The sequence below is a fragment of the Meriones unguiculatus genome, chromosome 7, assembly GCF_030254825.1.
Source record: "Meriones unguiculatus strain TT.TT164.6M chromosome 7, Bangor_MerUng_6.1, whole genome shotgun sequence".
In the NCBI taxonomy this organism is placed as follows: Eukaryota; Metazoa; Chordata; class Mammalia; order Rodentia; family Muridae; genus Meriones; species Meriones unguiculatus.
This window is the reverse complement of record NC_083355.1, coordinates 40,413,858-40,431,665: the sequence shown is the minus strand read 5'-3', so window position 1 is coordinate 40,431,665 and position 17,808 is coordinate 40,413,858.

Below are 17,808 nucleotides of genomic sequence, written 5' to 3'. Positions count from 1 at the left end.
CTCAGGAAGGGCGCATGCGCCTGCAGAGAGAGCTCTTTGTGTCCTAGCAGATGCCGTCCATACTTGTTAACCAACACAACCGCAATTGCCCTCCTAGAAGCTCTTCCTCCAAGCACAGCCAGCCACATGGGGACTGGGGATCCAGCATGTAAATCATGAGATACAACTCAGTCCTAACACCCACCTCCTGAAGACTTCCCAGGAATTCTGACTCGGCTAGAATCAGGAAATACCCCATTAGCCAAGGCCCAAAAGGACAAAATTCAGAATCATCCCATTCACTCGCCACCACTGTCCTCCTAAACCCTGATGGCGCTTCAGACATAAAGTCTGTTCACATACAGGGGATTCTGAGGCCTGCTGGGGCAGCTACTTACACCATCACCCACCGCCAGCCAGTCCAGTTCTCTCCCTATCCTTGGCACCCTTCTCTGTCCCCTCTTCTGACCCCTCTCTCTGTTCTTGCTGCCTCTAACCCTCCCCAGGTCCTCACTCCTCTCCTTTCCTCCCAATGACCTTCTTTTACACCAGGTCTGTTGCGTGGAGTAATTTACCCGCCTTGGCATGGGCCTGCCACAGGTAGCTCCCTGGCTGCCTTACATCTCATACCAAAGTCCGTTGCCTACAGATTTACAATGACTTCAAAAGGGGTACTCAGGGCCCTTAGGAAAGTTCTAGATGAAAGGATGTCATCAGGGATCAAGCAGTGTTTCCTGAGGGAGCCGGAGTCCAACCATGCCTGTGCAGAGAGAAGCGGCCCAGAAGCCCGGCCTGGCTGTTTTCACCTCTGTGGGAGCAGATCCCTGTAATTGGTGCTCACGGGCCAGACGGGCAATTCATCATCCCCGACGGCTAGCTCCACAGGCTTTGGATCACCTCAGGGCATGTCTATAGGGCCTTTGTAGAGTGGATTAACTGAAGCAGGAAAGCACCATCCCATGGACTAGGGTCCTGGAGGAAGGAAGAGAACTGAACACTTAGCACATGTCTCTCCTCTCTCTCTCTCTCTCTCTCATTCTTTCCTGGCTATGCGTACAACACACCTCATGCTCTTTCCCAAACCCGGTGCCTGTCGTGAACCACAATAAAGCTTTCCTTCTGTGAGCTGTCAGGATTTTTTTTTTTCCACAAAGGTATAAAAAAAAGTAACTAGTACAGTCCTCAGAGCTGAGCTAACACAGCACTGAAAACAAAAAGGTGCTGAGAACCCCAAACAGGAAGCCAGCCTTTCCAGTCAGCATCAACACAAACTCTGAAAAAGGGCCAGGGAGCTATAGAGTTAGCCTCAAACATGTCACGGGGCCAGAAGAGAGGGATTCCACACAGCATAACAAAAAGCAATGTGGAATAATAAAACTGTTTCTGATTTAGACTCTCGTGAGGTGATATTCTGCAATAAGCCACACATCTTGGGATCATAATATCTGTCCCCACAGAGAAGACTGTAAACTCCTACTTGACAGCAGTGTCAAGTACGGCAAAGCTTGGAGGATGGAATTGCATGTTCTGGCCACATGGGGTCTTCCTGTGGTGCTTCTCAGAGGCATAACAAGCTGCCCCCTCAGAATCACGAGCAGCCACATCTCATCCCGGGGACCCAACGGCACCACTTCTCCCCACCAGAGCCCCGTGCAGCCTCTGGGAACAGTCTGCTTCTGGGGAAACCACAGGCAGTGTCTCCTTACTCCCCTTCTTGGTATATGGCCCAGGGCCACAGAGATTTCCTCTGAGAAAGAAAAAGTGACCCTCTACCCCCAAAGCTCTCAAACCTAAGGTCAACAGGAAGTGATAGAGGGCACTGGGTAAACCATGCAGGATGTACCGCCCTCCCAGTAGGCAGCCTGTTTTGACAGGGGGAAGGAGAGGATGGCAATCCCATGAGCCGGCAACCCTGACCCTGACGGGGTAAGAGGCCAGAGCCCGGACAGGCTGTTGGCTGACCCACTGACCTGAAGGGCTTTCCCAGCCAACTTCCTTCCGGTGTTGCCTGAGGAGAGATGGAGCATCAGAGCCACCAACCCCTTAGACACCCCAGGCAGCTGGGGTGGCCAGAGACCCGATACTTAGGCCTCCTGCAGAGAGGGAAAGTAGGATCAGAAAACAGACAGGGAGTCTGGGATGAGGAGTGTCCAGGAAGGGAGGGGTGTGCCTAAGTCGGGCAGAGAAGAGCTCCGCTCCGCTAGGGAGTGCTGCGGTTGGTTATCTGGAGAGGGAGGAGATGGCAAGAGGTCAGTGTGAGCCAAGGAAAAGGGCAGCCGGAAACACCTTGCAGGTGTGGGCCTGAGTCTCAGCAGCTGTCAGGACCACCAGTGTTGAATGGACTATTCGGTCAGCTGAGTGGAGAGGCCAGAGATGACCTGGCTCTGAGCAGTTCACCTCGACGGATAGGAAGGACAAGCCAGTCTCACTGGGAGTGAGGACAAGTCGGGACAAAATCCCTTCTATAACTGAACTTCAAGGTCAGCGAGACCTGACAGCTTCCGTCCAAGCTCTGCCACTGACTGGGTGCATTACCCTGGCCAAGTCATCTAACTGACCAGCTTCCTCGACAAAGCCTGTCTTAAGGACCAAGGCACTGTGTACAAAGTATTCAAAATGCTATATGTGTTAATAAATAGTCACTGGTGTTTCATCACTCTGTGCCAAGTTTTTACGAGACGTCACCTGTGTGAGGTGGGTCCCCAGCAACCTGCAAGCTGGCGCTGTCACATGCAAGGATCTGAGGTTCAGAGACCTGACTACCGTTGCTCAGGGTCGTACAACAAGCAGGAGGTCTGAGCAGGGACTTGAACCAAGACCTTTCCGATTCGGGTGGCACACTTCCTGTCAGGACATTGCACCTCCCCCTACCTTCATGGCATTACAGGGCTGCAGGCTCGGGAAGGAGGAGGCAGGTTTGAACCCACTGAACAATTGAACCCCAAATCACCTGGACAGGGTTCAGATAATTTTGTCTTCATCGTGCCTGATGACATTTTGTCTTTTTTTTTTTTTTGAACCGCCCCAGTTTTTCATCTCCAGTCAATGAGACTGTACTTTCAATTCCAGTGAGTCACCGGAAAATGTAAATTAAAAAAAAAAAAAAATTAGAAGGAACAATGTTCCTACGTAAGCGCGGGCTCTGGTGAATCACTCAAGACAGGTATAATGGGCATAATTGTAGTTCTTCCACAAGACAGACCCCACACAAGCCCTGAAGTTGATGTCAGACTCCAGTGGCCTTCCCAGCAGAGCCTGGCACCCAATCCAGGCTGCAGCCTCAAATCTGAGCCGGGGTTCATGGGCGTGGTCATCTGCACAGGGGACCTGAGCAAACCCGCTCCAGTTCTGAAGACCCAGTACTGCCCCTCCCATCCCACTCTACCCTCTATTTGAACTCTTTATCCACCTTGCTTCTTAAAGGTGCCAGATCTTTATTTTTTCCGCCCATTATAAAGCTACCCAACAACAGAAATAATGATAATAAGGATAATAATTACTGGAGTGGTTGTTTAATTTGTAATATTGCCGGGTCTTTTTTATTTATGTGTGTAAGAATACCTAGACCCTGATAAGCCAGGTTCTGCTTCCATTTCCCCCCTCCATAACAGGACAATAACGGCCTGAGGCAGTTTGAATGAGAATAGCTCCCATAGGCCAAAATGTTCAAATCCTCGGGCCCCAGGTAGTGGCACTGCATGGGAAGGATTAGGGGGTGTGGTCTTGTTGGAGAAGGTGTGTCACCCGAGGCAGGTTTTGAGGTTTCAAGAGACAGCATTCCCAGTGTGCTTCCTGCTTCCTGCTCGTGGTTTGAAACCTAAGTGCTCCTCTGCTCCTGCTGCTCTGTCTTTTCTGAGCCACTGTGGACTCTAAACCTCCGGAACCGTAAACTCAATGAAACTCTTCCAAGCTGGCGCTAAGGATCCAGGTGTGGTTGCTTCTATCGTCAAAGCCTCAGGAATACTGCTGCGTTAGCTCCTTTCCTCATTGCTGAGACAGAGCACCTGACAGAAACAACCTGAGGGAGGAAGGGCTGACTTCCTCACGGGTGAGGAATTCGGTCCATTGAGGCAGGAGGAGGGCATGCAGGTTTGGGCTCAATCTGTGGTAGCGGAAGCCTGCAGTTGCCTCCTCACATCTTTGAGGATCAAGAAACAGGAGCTTGGGCCAGAATCAGAAGAAGAAAAACAATGTTACCTTCAAGGCTTCCGTGTCACTGCCAGCAACCTATGTCTGCTAGCTAAGCCTCAAGAACGCTCCAATAACCATACCTGGGGACCAAGTGTTTAAACTCACGACCTGGGGGTGAGGGAGGTGTGCTTCCCATTTAAACTGTAACCGCCACGTTCTATCTGCACTGTGGAGGAGAGAGAAAGGGCATGCTAGCCACAGCCATCCCTGTTTATCTTGGGGTGCTGAGTACTTTGCCACTGAGTCACACCTCAACCCTCACACCCCTTTCTGAGAGCCTTCTAGAATAGCTAGTCCAGTGACTCTGGGTGGCCTCCTGATGGGCTAGAACTGTGCCTACTTCTACCAGTGGCGACAGGGGTCACCTTCCTGTCTCGGCAGTATAGCAGCAAGCACCTCCTCGAGGTGAGAATAAGTTGGCTGAGAAATTACATAGAAATACAGTTGGAACCCAAGTTTGGAGTTTCTCGCCAACTCTGGCATTTTTGAAGTCATGTATTGCAGAAGAAGGAAGCCGTCCATGAGTGGCTTCTGGGGAGTTTAATCCATCCCCACGCTGTGGTTACTTCAGGAGCAGAGAACGACCCAGAATTCCATACTGGAGACATGGTTAACACAAAATAACACCAATCTGGAATCCTCCACTGCAGCGACACGTGGGAGCAAGGCCAATTTCTAGACAGGAGGCACATGGAGCTGTGACAGGGTGAGCCAGAATCCTGCTCCTGCTACTGGCAGGAGGGTGGTCAATGACCCTCTGCAATGAGGCTCTGCAGAGATGCTCAGTTTCTTAGGGGCAGCTAACCCTGGACAAAGGGGTATAAAAGGTGACTCTCAACCTCACCAGAGGCTCATCCACAGCCTGCTCTTCCCACAGCCCCGCCCATAGCCAGGCAGCCACGCCAGAGCTTTCCCAAAGCCAGAATCAAAGACCCTTCCTGCTTTCCCAGGATGCCTGGAGCTGTTTTCTCAGCCAATGGCTCGGCCCTGGGGCCTGGGCTCCAGGAAGCAGGCTTTCCAGAACATCTGTGCTTCCACAGCAGCTGCCCACAGTGACCTGCCAGGAGAGTAGGCAGTGGGGGCTCAGAACAGCTTAGAGATCGATCAGATAGGACCGTGTGCCTGTCTGAAAGGGTGAGCAGCAGTCAAGGGAAGCAGTAAGTCTGGGGAGAGCAATACTCTCACACTTGTCCTAAGACTGACCCCAAGAAGTTCTGGCCAGTGGAACTAGCAAGTAGGCCCTGTTCTCACCCCATCCCCGTGGGCTAGGAGACCTGGACTGAATAACAGAAGAGTGAGCCCAGCATTTCTCGCTTTCCCTCCCCACACTGGGCTTCCGGGCTGCAGGGGCCACGTGGCAAGCTGCCTCCGGCTCTTGCGGCCATGTCATCCCTGCCATGATGGACTCTACCATCGAGAAATCCTTCCTTAGGTTGCTTTTATTGGATATTTTTAATGATTTGTTTATTTTTATTTTATGTCCATCGCTGTTTTGCTTGCATATCTGTGTGAGGGCGGTTAGATCCCCTGGAACTGAAGTTACAGAAAGTTGTGAGCTGCCATGTGGTTGCTGGGAACTGAACCCAGGTCCTCTGGAAGAGCAGCCAGTGCTCTTAACCGCAGAGCCATCTCCCAGTCCACTTTCATCAGCTATTTCGTCACGGCAGTGAGAAAAGTAGCTTACCCAGCATCTCCTGGTGTCTGAGAACACAGCGTGCTTACAGCTGCTGGGGCGTGCTAGCAGCAGCACCAGGCCCCGCCCAGGGGTGGAGCTGAGGGCAGGTCCTTATCTAAAGTCTCTGACTGGACGTTCCGATGTCAATCAGAGCCCCCATCCAACACATAGAAAGTTTTGTCATGAGCTCCACCCTGCTCCTGCTGCAGTTAACTGGTGCAGAGACCGACCTGTCTGCCAGGTCGGTGAATCCATAGTCTCTGGCCAGAGTCATGCCCACTCCTCACCCCCTACATACACACATACCAGGGGAGATGCCAACAGGAGCCAATCAGATTCGGTCCCTGAAAACCAATGCTTCCACAAAGACTGAGGCGAAAATCAAAGAAAAGCCTGTTCTGTAGAGGCACGCGCAACCACAGATGAGCACTGAGCAAAGAAAAACTTTGATATAGTAAGGGAGTGGGCGACATAAAAAAGCACAGGCGTGCACTGTGAGAATCAGGGCCGCATGCCTGGAAAGTCCAGTTTGGAAGAGTGGCCAAGATCTGGCTCCAGCCACCATGCCAAGAGTCAGTTGTGGTGACTCAGCAGCCATGCTTTTGTCCCCAGTGGAGAGAGGAGGAGGGTGGTGGGAGCAAGAAGCAGAAGAGCAGATGACCAAGACGACCACAGTTCCGTGGAACCCTAAGAGCCACCTTGGCTGTGAGGTCCCAGCACCCCTGAGCCCGTGCGCCTTCTGCGTGTGATCCCAGTGGCGTTAGGCTACAGTAGACTGTGTCTGCTCTCCGCCTCTGCTTGCTTATAGAGCTTATAAGCTATACGAGCTACAGGCCGCGTGACTGTGCAGCCTGCAGTACTCTTTCCACTCGGCACACTGGCTGGCAAGTGTCTCCTGGCTGTATAGAGCCAGGTCCCTCTGGAACCAGGATCTGTTTCCTCCTAGAGGGTGGTAGATGTGGGAAAGGCAAGCTCAAAGCCTCTTTTTCCTTCATAGAGCCTGGGAATGAAGCAAAGCTGATCTCATGGGAGCCAGGCAAATCTTCATCAGATCCCAGCTCCTAGGCCCTGCCAGCCACGTTGGCTCCTTCTCCTGAAAACATTAACGTCTCCTCAGAACCAAGGAGCCAAGGACATGCTCTCACAAAATTATCACAAGGCTTTAGAGCCTTGATATATACTGGCTTTCTCCCCTAGGCCCACTTAAAATTTTCTTTTTTTTTTTTCCTTTATTTTTATTTTTTTCAAACATATTTTCAAAATCTGCCCTGCTCTGTTCTGTCTTGGGGGGAGCTGTGATGCGTGTCATCGTTTCCTCTCAAGGTTGACATGCAGCTGAGACCTCAAAAGCTTCACAAGGTTCTTTTTCTGTGACTTTAGGTTTAAAAATTCTCTCTCTCTCTTTCCCTCTCTGTTCTGTCCCTGTCTCTCCTTCCTTCTCTGTCTCTGTCTCTCTATGTAGGCACAAAATGTGCTACAGTGTGTGTGTGTGTGTGTGTGTGTGTGTGTTACATATATATATGCACAGATATGTGTATGTATATGTACATACAGTGTGTCTGTGTGTAGGCACACATGTGCTACAGTGTATTTGTGTACATGTGTGTGCACACACATGTGTGCAGCACAGAAGTCTAGAGGGACTTCATTTCTTCCTGCCACTGTGTGGGCTCCAGGCATTGAACTCAAGTTGTCAGGCTCTGCAGCCAGCACCCTAACGTGCTAAGCCGTGTTACTGGCCCAAAGCTTGCACTTTACTTCCATGTTTGGCGGCAGAAAGGAATCCAGCAGGCTGGCTCTCTATGCTCCTGGTGAGCATATTAGTTGGCATATTTTCTTGAAAGTAATTGGACACCATGAACCAAAAGCTTGATAATGTCCATAGCCTTTGCTTCATTGCTACAAATCTACTCCCAAGGAAACAACCCTGAAAAAAGCTAAGGAGTCATTACAAATATTTAAGAACAAGAGGAAAGTGCCTAAATGGCCTAAATATCCAGAGCTGGGCAGTGATCAAACACATCACGGACCACTCAAAGCTTTGCGTATTAACGGCCCACTTAATGGCCAGTGGGTTTTTAGTTTTTGCTAACGTGGGAAAGATCAAAATCAAGAGTTACAATGGGTTGGTGATGTTGGTGACTCTGGGGGCTGTGTGGGAAGGATGAGGCACTTACGCTGCTTATGAAAGTGATGTGGTGGAGGCATCGAGGAAGCCAAGGAATCGGGCCTGTGGCCCTGTGGCTTCTGCTCTGGGCTCAAACAGAGGTAGGTCACTTCCAGATCCGTGGCCTCCTCCAGGCAAATGCATGCATCATGACCCTTAGAGACTGAGAAAAGATCCTGAGCTGCAGAGGTGGCTCGGCCGTTAAAGGCTAGGCTCACACCAAAAATATGAGAGTAAAAGTCCCGTTGGCCCACTGCTTCTAAGGCAATGAAAGGGTACGTGGAATTCAGGTCCTCCAATTGTCTCAAACTTTTCTGTAAGTTGCTCAACTTTCCTTCTCAGGAACTCCTGTAAAGCAAGCATGGACTCTGTCCTTGCCAGCTTCCCTGAGGGGTTACCTGGGCCTGTTTTTAGTGAAATCCACTTCCTCTGCTGTCACAGCAGCATTCCAGCATGTAGGTAAGAGTTTGGTGTTTTGTTTTATTTCGTTTTGTTTAAGCAAACTTTTGAAAGAAACAAATCTACCCCAGGCCCAGATGCATTGATCCAAGTTCAGGATAGGAATGAACATGTGGACAACCAACAGATGGGCTGGGGAGACTCTCGAAGGATGAAGTTCAAATGAACAGTGGACGTCTGTGAGAAATGCTCACGCTCTCTGGCCGTCAGCGAAATGCAAACCCAAACTAGAGCCCCGGGACAGTGAGGGTCACAGAGAGAGAGAGAGAAACACGGTCTCAAAAAACTGCTGGTGATGATGCAGAAAAAAGGGAACTCTTACCACAAATATGCAGAGGTTGTGGGGGCTTGGGGGAGGACGGTCCAGCCACAAAGAAATCAGCACGGAGATGGACCCAGTTATGGGCATTTACCCGAGGACTGTGACTCAACACTTACAGATCAGTGCTTACGGCTGCTAGGTCATGAAACCAACCTTGGTGCCCATCAACACAGGAATGGATACGGACAATGTTTTATAGACACATGGAAATTTTTTTCACCTATTAAGAAGGTCATTACATGGCTTACAGGAAAATGGATGTAACAAGAGATAATCATATTAAGCGAATTAAATAAGTTTAGACAAACAACTTTTTTTTCTCGTTTGTGGTTCCTAGATTTTATATAGATACATAATATATATATGTAACAAAAGTAGATATGAAACTGGCTAGAGGACTAACAGGAGGAGGGGTTGAGAAAAGGGAAAAGAAGGGGGTATGAGAATACCCTCAAAGTGCATCATATACTCATATGAAAATGTCCTCATGCAATCCAGTGCCGTATACAATGAAAACATTTAAAGGATTTAGTTTTATTTCTGCATATGAGTGTATGTGTACGCCAAGCTTGTGCAGGTACCCATAGAGGCCAGGCGAGGGCAACAGATCCCCTGGATTCGCAGTTTCCGGCAGCTGTGAGCTGCCCCAACTGGTTGCTAGGAACTAAACTCGGCTCCTCTGGAAGAGCAGTGAGCACTCGTGATCATGTCTTAACCCCAGTCGTTTAAAGGTTGGGGTGTCGGACACAACAGGGCTCTGTTTCTTCGGAGCTAGCTGTTCGCTGTTCCTCAGGTTCCTCTGTTCCTTGGCCAGCCAACAAGCAATTATTGAGAACCTGGCACATGTCAGAAATCCAAGTGCTGGGGACACAGCCTAAAATAAAACAGACAGTTGCAGCCCTCCTGCTGTTTACAAACAGAGTGGGGAGACCGCCATGTAAACACACACGCACACACACACACACATACAGTTGTCTCGATGGTGGTAAGTGAGAGCTGAGATAAAATATTAGAGGAAAAAACGGGCATGGTGCTGGGCAGACTGTGGGAACCCAATACTTGGGGACACGGAGTAGGCATCCTGGGTGATGCTTCAACCCCCAGGAGAAAGCCAAGACCAGCACTTCAACCCTCAGCTCCCAAGACACCGACAGGGATACACAGCTCTCAGTTGCAGCCCCCAACCGCAGCCTGGAGAAACAACAAAGATAAAGAAATCTAAGCCGGGAGGCAGTCCTCAGACAAACCTGCCAGGGAGGTCTGTGGGGCAGCTGACTCTAATCTGCAGAGTTTCTGCCCTTTGCTGATTGAGACTGGCCAAAAAAAAAGCCAGGGCCCCCGCTGCCAACACAATGGAATGTTAGCTCGGAGGCTCTAAAGCCACAGCTTTGGGACTCTGTCTGCGGGTCTCTGAGGGAAATTCATCTGATCCCTATCAAGGGAACTGGCTGCCCATCCTGCCAACACACCTCTCCAAACCTGGTTTGAACCCAGACTTGAATGTCACAGGGAGAAATCAATGATCTTCAAAGTGTCTGCTACATGAACCCAAACAGGCAGGACTCAAATAGTCTCTGAGTGCCCGAGACTGGATTCGAGTCAGGCATGGACTCGAATCTCAGACATTTGAAAGCTTGGCTGAGGAACAGGGGCCGCCAGAATTGGGCAGAACCCTGAGTTTTAAACCAGTGGGACAAAACGACCCTCCTCCTCTATCTCACTAACTGTGACACTTTCAGATTCAACCCGGCAGCCCTCCTCCTCCCTCAGGCTGGTCCGGGACCTCTCGAGGAGTTTTAATTAAAAAATTGATCTGAAGAGAGTATGGTTGTTTCACCTGGAGATTCAACAAGAGAGACATAGGATCATTTATCCTAACACAGCCAGGCTCCAGAAAAACACAGCCTGGTTTTGGAGAAGCCCTCTTCCTCAGCGTGCTTGGAATGAAAAGGTCTCTTCCCTGACCAAGAAGAGATGTGACGCCCTATCCTTTGGGGGTGACCCTATGCCAGGTGTTGAAGAAGCATCAACCTTTACCCCATCTAAATCCAACCACCAGTTGAGAGCGTGCCGGCTTGCAGGGCTCGGGACTCTGGAAGCTTTGTGGCACATATTGGCCAGTGTCCCAGTGCTGACACAAATTCCTGAGCTAACAAGCTAAGAGAAAACTACCTTTTGTCTCATTGTTTTGGAGATACCAAGCCTGTACTCTATTGACCACTGTTTGGGACCTGAGGCAGACCAAAATCAAAGGAGTTTGTGGTTGAACCAGGCCATTCACCTGTTGGCCATGGAACGTGTTCCACTCACCCCTCAGCGGCGCCAGGCTGAGTACAAAGTCTATTTTTAATTTTTTTTTATTTTGCCTATGTGTACCGATGTGGATACATTTGTGCCTTGGTGTACGTGTGGAGGTCAGAGGAAACTTGCGGAAGTCAGTTCTCTCCTTCCGCCCGGTGGATGCTGGGGACTGATCGCAGGGTGTCAGGCTCGGTCAAGTGCTCCTCCCCACTGAGGCATCTCACTGGCCCAATGGCTGTAGACACGATGCCTTGCATACCCCACACAATCCTTCCTGCCTCAACACCCTGAGTGCTGGGATTATAGATGTGCTCCAAATTGCCCGGCTTGGGATCAAGGCTTTATCCCGTGGGCCTTTAAAGGACACTTAGTGAGATGCAGGCAGAGAAGCTAGGGCTCAGGTATCTGCTAGATACCCTTTCTTCTCGCGGACCAGCTGCCTCTTAAAATGACTGACTCAGCTCAGCTGGCTGGGAGACTTCCAGCACTTTCCAGGTTTCAGCACCGAAGTCCCCTGTCCCAGGAAGGAAATCCTCGGTTCTAGACAAGCTGGGGTAGCTGATCACCCCGCACACAATCTTCAGAAGCTGGGGGACAATGTCAGGAAGGCTGCCGGCTCCCAGGCCATCATGCTTTGAATTAATGATCATTCCTTTCCATCCGCTGGGTAATGAAGCACAGAGCACCGTTAACTCAGCTTGATTTTCCATTTCCTTCTTTCTTTGTTCACAGCTCCTAAAGCACAAGCCTCGCCCTGAGCTCTTTCTGAACGCTACTCTTGACGGAAGATGCCTTGAAAATTCCCCAGGCAGTCAACCCTCACTTCTTCAGAGACCACCTGGAGCCCAGTGCCGCAGAGAGAGAGAACTTAGAAACCGGATCATCCATCCAGGTTCTGCCTGTTCAGTGGCTATGTGCCCTTTCTAAGTCCCAAGGTGAAATACAGGAGTCTTCATTAAAGAGAGCAGGGGAGACAGGGTCTCTCTCTCTGGTCCAGGCTGCTCTCCCAGCCCTCCCTCCTGCCTCTGCTGTGCTGGTTATGCAGGACTGCATCACCACGCTCGGCTCTGGAATACGGAGTTCTAAAGGCATGGCCTTGATGATCTGCCCCCTCATCCTCCAGACAGACACGAAGGCCCAGAGGCGTGAAGAGTCTTGACCAAAGTTTCACGGCAAGCTAGAGCCAAGGCTTGTGATGCTCTCTAGAGATTTGTTTTAGAAAACATGGCTTCCTCCGCCAGCACCCGAACCACCCCCAGCCAGGCACCCCCATGGCATACCAGAGAAAAATCAGAGTGTGCTAAGATGAGGGATCTGCTTAATGTTGCGCTCGAAGCCTGGAAGGAAAATGAGCCAAGTACTGAAAGATTAAAAATGCTGATCTTTAAAAACAAATCAGGGTTTAATTTGGGTTTTTTTTTTAAACCCTCATAAAAAGAGAGAGAAAAGTTGGGTCCTTGACCAAATACTCAGCATTCCAAACCAGGAAGACCCATCTTCCTCCCTCTTCCCGCCCGGCAGAAGCAGGAGCCTGTGCGCCTCCACCGGCCGTCTCCACTGGCCTGCCTGCTGTTTGGATGTGCTAAGGGTAGGCAGACTGGCAAAGGCAGAGTGGTGAAAACAGCCTGGTTCCAAAAGGAGTGTGAGGCCCTCTTGGCAAAGCCAGAATGAGCTCTAGCTGGTTACACCTTGACGGCCCAGAGAGGTTAAATGATTCGCCTCATGGAGCTCAGCAAGTAGGTGACAGAGCCAGGACTTGAACTGTATCTAAGCTCAGTGACTATGCTAGAATAAATGCAGAGCCTGAGGGTCAAGAAATCTGCTTTCTGCTCCCCGAGAGTCTGCTGGGGGTTCCCCAGACCCCCGCCTAGATTGTTCCTGCTGTGTCTTGGGGGCTGATTCTTGAGAATTTACACATTTAGTTGGTCAGTAAGCACTGTTGTCTATCGGTTGTCACAGTGTCACAGGAGGCCTCTGGTCAACAGAGATGTGTTTGAGTGCAGGACAAAGCAAGCCTTGGCGGGGGGTGGGGGGGTGACACTCACAGTGGGATTTGGATTGGATGATTCTGCAGGTGTGGTGTTTTGAATAGGTTTGAATCCCCAAAGACTCTTGTGTTTGAATGCTTGACCCACAGGGAGTGACACTATTAGGAGGTGTGGCCTTGTTGGAGTAGGTGTGGCTTTGTTGGAGGAAGTGTGTCACTGTTGGGGCGGGCTCTGAGGTTTCCTCTGTTCAAGCTCCTCCCAGGGAGGAACAAGGTCTCCTTCTGCTCCCTGCGGATCAAGATGTAGCACTCACAGCTCTGTCTCAATCTCCGTGTCTGCCTGCGTGCTGCCATGTTTGCTGCCGTGAGGGTAATGAACTAAACCTTTGAAACAGTAGGCCAGCCCCAATTATATGTTTCTCTTTATAAGAGTTGGCATGGTCATGGTATCTCTTCACAGCAAAAATACCCTAAGACAGCAAGTGAAAATGCCTCTTCCAAGCCTGATGACCTGAGTTTGACCCCTAGGAACCTCGTGGTAGAAGACAGAACTAACTCCTGCAAGCTGTCCTCTGACCTCCACACACGCACCACAGCGCGCATTCCCACCAAGTAAATAAATAAAAATGCAATTGCTTAATTAAATAAATTGGCTAAATTAGTCATTTTCTAGCAACTTAGGTCTCCTTGGGTGGGGAAGATTCTGAGGTGATACTATTAACTAGACCCAGCTGGGGCACCACCTCTCCCCAAGCACTCTAAACCCCAACGTGCTGATAAAATCCCAAGCCTGCGTTCTGTCTGCCCCCGCCAGGAGGGTGTGTAAGATAGATAGGCCATCCACCCGGTACCTTTGGGCCGACTATTTCAATAATCCCAGGTCCATTCAGGAAATAGTGTCATCTCATCATAGCAAAGAAGCGGAAGGCAATCGGACACAGGTGATCTGCCTGTGGTCCCATGGCTGCCGGGGCAGCAGTAAGGCTGGAGTGCAAAGCCAATGCTATTTTCATGGCCCTCCCTGCCTTCAGTGTGCCAGGCGCCATAGGTGAGCCCAAATTAAAATCTTTTCAAAGAATGCTCCCCTGAGAGACAAACAGGAACTGTGGGTCCTTTCTTCCAGTGGTCCACAGAGGCCTACATCAGGGAGGCTCACTGTTCTGGAAAAGCCCATGTAGCTCATTGGAAACCACAGGCACACAGGGTAGTTGGAAAGTGACTTATTGGGTATCTGTGGTCCCATGTGCAATGGCTGCAGGTCTGGTGAGAAAGCTCCCAGAGCTGGCTTTGTATGCCCTAACAATCAGAAAATACTGCACAGACCTGTGAGAAGGAAGCCTAGGAGCAGTCAACCCAGGGTGGGGAGGGGAAAGTCTCAACATGGGCTAGGGTAGGTATCCTAGCCCTGAAGCTCAGCTCTATTCCCTCAGAATGCCTTTCCTCACACATAACTATCATGTTCAGCTGCTCTAGCCATATCCAGATAGAAGAGCCAAAGGGTACAAGTATCTGTGTCCAGCGTCTCTACAGGAGTATTGGGCTTGGACTAGCTTCTGTACTCTCTACTCATGCCCCAGTCAAGGAAGTGAAAACCCTGAGGTGTCCTGTTAGCCTTCCGTTGGACCACAGAGCTCTCCTGCTGAAGCTGGGAGCAGAATATCAACCACCTAATGGATCATGGACCAAAAGTAAGGTGGGGATGTTTCCACAGAAAATTAGCTCGAGGCTACCAAAGAGGCAGTAGGAATGGGATTGACCACATTGCTCTCTGAACTCAGTAAATATCCACTTGTCTTGTTGCCTACAGGGAAAGGGATGGTTCAGCCTGTTAGGAAGTAGATGGAGAACTTGGGTCAGATCTACTCAGGACCAGAGCCGGTCAGTGTCTGGAGAGAGCAAACGGAAGATACAGGTCCCACCAGACTGGCAGCCTTGAGGCATTCTTGGGAAGAGAGGCTAGAGAAAGGGAGCCTCCAGCTCATTCCCAGGTGCTTGCCGGGGTCTGGGCACACCAGTTCAGATAGATCCCCCTTTTACCTGGAGGACATTCTCCAGGGATGGGCTCCGGGAGGTAACCCACTCCCCGCCCCCACAATCTGGCTCCAGCGCATCCCTCGAGATCCTCAGCCTCCCCCTCCCTCTGGTGCTGTGGGTTTGGCAGCCGCTTGGGAAACTGTTACTTTTAAATGAATCCACCCCAGAGGAAGTGAAGAGGCAGACACAGCCTACCAGCCACTTCTGAGTACCCAGCGTTTCTCCCTCCCCTCCAAAAAGGGGATCAAACACTTCTTCACAATAGAAGGGGGAAAGGGGAGGGCTCCGGCAGAAAAAGGAAGGGATACAGGGACAAAAGAAGGGCCAGTGAGAAGGCCTCATTTGATCTTAATCAGGCCAAGCTTACGTCTGATTTGATTTTTCCCCTTCCATGTTAAAAACAAAACCAAGACCTAAAAGAAAACAAATCACATTATTTATTTCTCTTGAACCGTTTCTGATTCCGAAAGACTTGGACTTGTGAGACTAATTGCCGTGGTGACTCTGATTATTAGGAGCAAAAAAAAAGGAACCAAGACCACAAAGGTAGCAAAGAGAGTGTCAGCTGGTAGGTGGAGGCAGCCTCAACTCCAGATCCTGCAACTGGCTTTCTGCTGGGTATGTCTTCTGATGGGGGGACCATCTGAGCGCACTTCTAGCCCTGTACGTTCCTCTGGGGCTAAATTCAAGCCACAGTATCCTGCACGGGGCTGACAAGCTATATTTGAGTACAGAGAATAACCAGGGCAGCAAGCCCCAAAGACTGTTGAAGGGGTGATTGTCCCGAGTGGCAGCAAATGTTCTGGCCAGTGTTTTATTGCCAAGAATAAACACCCTAGTGATGGAATCCGGGGCTCAGTCCAGGCCCGGGGGAGGTACCTGCTGTAACTGGTGGCCTGGGAGGCGCTGAGACCCGGGCTGGACAACCTGGTGCTGACTGGGCTGGCTGGAGCCAGGTCCGGGAGAGGAGAGGGAACAGGGTTAATGTCTGTCTGGCCCTAGCTCTCTGAACCAGCCTGACCTGTCAGAGAGCAGCCTCTAAGGTTGAGACACAACCATCGTGCTCCCTCCCTAAGTCGCCTCTGGACTCTACGATCCCAGTACTAAAGTACGACACTCCCAAGTTCAACAAAGGTGAAAATCTGCAGGTCTCCTTCCCACCTCCAAACCTCCCTGCTCCTGCCAGCAAAGCCCTTCGGTGTCCTTGGAAACACTCTTACCCATGCCTGCTGCATGGGTTTGGTTGGAGTTAATTCTTCCCCCAGTCCAAGGTTGAATCATATAACCCAACCCTTAACCAAGCCACATACCACTCTTCCCTGGCCTTCGTGGTTGGTTTAGGGAAGGGCGATGAGCCCAATCAGGCCACTGAGGGCTAACAAACCTCAATTCTGAGAGTTTTGATTATATAATTTGGGAAGTTGATCTTCTCTTCGTCTTCTGAAAAGACACACACACACACACACACACACACACACGAAAGTAGCTCGCAGAGCTCTTGAAGCCATGCTGTGACCATGAGCCAGTTTGATAAAAGAATAAAACACCGCAGTGACAAATCCAGGGGAGGTACCTGCGTTAACTGGGTGGCCTGGGAGGCACTGAGACCCCGGGCTGGATGAGCTGGTGCTGACTGGGCTGCCTGGAGCCAGTGCTGGGAGAGGAGAGCCCAGAGGACTCCAGACTGAAAGCCAGACAGTGCTGCATCCATACGATGTCACTTCAGCTGCTACGACCAGCTCCCTTCCAAGTTCCTTCCTCAGACTGCTAAAATTCTAGCAGAGAAGCCACTGCGTGCCCCACCATGCCCACATTCGGCATTTATAGACACTACGGCTCTCTCCTCAGGAAGCTCAAGGGGTCCTACTGAGATGGGAACCCTCTTGTCCTAACTCCCACCCTGATGGTGCCAGTGAGCAGCCCTGGCCCTCCCGAGAAAGGAAGAAAATAGCCTCAGATGTAGGCAATGGAAAGGCATGAGGTCAACAGCGTGCAGAGGCCCCAAGCAAAGTTTTCCGGGGCTGAAGTCTGCCCTGGAAAGCTTCTACGGGGACCCAGGGGACACCTGGGACATCCAGGCAGGTCAGATGCTGACCGGTGGCAGAGCTCTAGACTCCTGATGAGGAGAACTCAAAAAAGCAAGCAGCGTTTCAAGCTTAAGCCTGGGGCCAGTTATTTAACGAGGAGTTCCGGCAAGAAGGCATCCATATACCTGGCCAGCTTCGGATCTGAGGCCAGGCAGCAGAGCCAGCTTAGATGCCAAGCCAGCCCAGTCCTGTGTCTGCCCTGGTGACATCTGGCCAGGAGATAGGGGATCCGAGGATTGAACTGATCATCTGCCCCTCCTCTAACATACGGAGGTCCTTAGGGTAGGGGGCTACCTTCCACCCAAAACCCTCTTTCCCATCCCTTCCTGGCTCTTTGCAGGCAATTTTAGGTCAAAGCAGCCATGTGCCTAGCAATGTCAGAAGGCAATCCTTAAGTCAGGGGCGGTGGCGCTTGCCTGAAATCCCAGCAGTTGGGGCTAAGTCTGCAGTCTAAGCTACAGAGAACCTATTTCACAAACAAAAAAAGTAAGTTTCCTCACCCTCTCCCTTCTCCTGATGAGAATGCTAGTAAGTGAGGAAGTTGCTAGGACAATGGCAGCCATATTGCCCAGGTGAGAGTCAAGACTCAACCAAAGGAACCGGATG